We start from the raw sequence: 2,200 nt of genomic DNA, 5'->3' as shown, positions 1-2,200 counted from the left end.
GCAGATTTTGACCTGGACCGGTTTGGACTGTGGTTGAATTTGGCGGTAACAACTACAACTCTAGATTAGATTTAGAGATTTAGTACGTAAAAACATCACTTAAGTACAACTTAGTAGAATTAGTAATTAAAGTCCTGTTGTTTCTATTTTTTTAAATAGGGATTATTTAAAAATAAACTTAATTTATATAGCACATGCTAAAATACAATAAAATCGATCATAACAAATACATTGCAATCATAGCCTATTAAAACAGTAACATTTTGTTTGGGGAAAATGGTCTGAAATGCATTTGACATTTGAGGAAGACAAAATGTATTTATTTGATTTAATTTTTGGTATTTCTATTGGCATCAGTTTAATGTAGCCTATACATTTTTTATTTCTCCTTAAGTGCTGAGCAGCTGCAGGGATAATTTTTTATTCCAAGTTAATTTCTGATTCACCCTTCGAAGCAGAGGGCGGCGCTAATGCGCATACTACACTGATTCCTTACCGCTCTTTGAAAAGACACAGAAGAAGAAAAGGTGGAACGTTGCAGAGAGACGGTTGGCGGCCGGAAGCAACAGGAGTCAGAAAGTTCGACCTACGCGGCAGCAGTCAGGACTTACTGTAAGTTTTGAATGTTAATATTTATTCACTTTCACTTTTACGCCATGGATTGTAATAAAGTATTTTTACAGCAGAGGCAAAACTCCGCTAGCCACCATGGTGCTAACTAGCGAACCAATTACAATGAATGTAATGGTTAGCTGCCAGAACTAGCGAACTAACATTAGCTAACCTAGGTTACAACTTGATCTCTCAGAGGAGCCAAGCTCACAAACAGTTTATTTTGATATGTGATGAATGTATTTCCCATCATTGCATCTCTCTGTTCCAGTTTCAAGAAGTCAGACAGAGTTAAGGAAAATAATTGGAGATATGATAAAGATAGTACCAGGTAACATTAATCCAATGAATGAATTCTTCTATCAACCGCCACTAAGTTAAAATTGGGTTATTTTTTAACCCAACTGTTTTTAGTGTGTAAATGCCGTAAATATTCCAGGTAATGTACAGGCAATTGTCTCCCTGCTTATAAAAGTTCTACGTTAACCCTAAATCATATGACCTCCCACATACATATATCATTGTTTATTCTACTTGCCAGTTTGATCAAGGGAAAACTTTTTGCCATATTGAATTCAACAAGCCATGAATGTGTTCTGTTCATAAATACCATCTTCCTAATTGATATTTAACCTTTTGCACTGCACAAATAATATTTTACTTAACTTTGTATTTGCTTGCAAAAAAGAAAGATGATTGGTCTAAAGAGTCCAAAATGTAATTCAAGATTTGTCTTAAAAACCTGTTAAAAACTAATAAGTTTACTTGAGCTATTTTCTATCTATAGACATTATAAATTGTTTTGAGGAAAACACGTTCTCATTTTAAAGCATTTAGCTGTAGTCTGTGATATTTGGGTGAGCTAATAGTAATTAACTTATTATATTAAGTAGTAAGTATAAGCAATTCTGTTTTAAAAGTTTTAGATGGTGGTCTTAATTTTGTCATTTTTTTCTTTGCCTTTTAGGTTGCTGGTTCCAAAATGATCTGGACGTGTAAGTTGTGCGCAGCTTCTTTCACCTCCAGAATACAGTTATTTAGACACCACAGGCTGCAGCACAACCACTATTCCAGAATCAGCCCTCGTATATGTCTCTATACTGATTGCATTTGTACATTTCCCCTTCATTAGAAAGATGATGGAGACCACATTTTCCCACGCCGACAGACCATAGTGATGTCCTGCCCAGCAGTGAACGAGCTCATAGACCTCTTTCCTGCTCTCAAAATAGAATCTTAGGTAATATGGATCAGCTCTCTCTTTTAAAGTGAAAATTGTGATTCTTACTCATCTGGCTGCTTCATGAATGTGTGCTAGATTCTTCAAATTGAACTGTTTTTTTTAAGTGTTGTTGCTGTATTCTCCTGCTGTTATTTCAATGTAGTTGTATGCAGAGTTCCAGCGGATTACGAATCAGAACCTGCCCAACACATTCTATGCTGAGCATGACCACCATCTTCCTTGACTGATGACCTTATTCAGACAGAAGGCATCAAAAACTGGGAAGACAGCAGATTCTCTGGCTGAAATTTTAAAAATCCACAATGAACAGGTAAATAGATTATTACACATTTCATAGGTTGAACC

At 35.5% G+C, this 2,200-nt stretch overlaps 1 long non-coding RNA gene across 1 annotated transcript; it reads left to right on the top strand.

The window, feature by feature from the left end:
* The first annotated feature begins 551 nt into the window (after window positions 1–551).
* LOC115584536 (uncharacterized) lies at window positions 552–1,815 on the top strand. The gene is made up of 3 exons (XR_003984553.1): window positions 552–612; window positions 1,580–1,607; window positions 1,745–1,815. It is a non-coding gene; the product is annotated as an uncharacterized LOC115584536 (long non-coding RNA).
* Window positions 1,816–2,200: the final 385 nt, after the last annotated feature.

This window comes from Sparus aurata, chromosome 7 (assembly GCF_900880675.1).
Source record: "Sparus aurata chromosome 7, fSpaAur1.1, whole genome shotgun sequence".
NCBI classification, from domain to species: Eukaryota; Metazoa; Chordata; class Actinopteri; order Spariformes; family Sparidae; genus Sparus; species Sparus aurata.
This window is presented reverse-complemented; position numbering and strand designations above follow the sequence as displayed.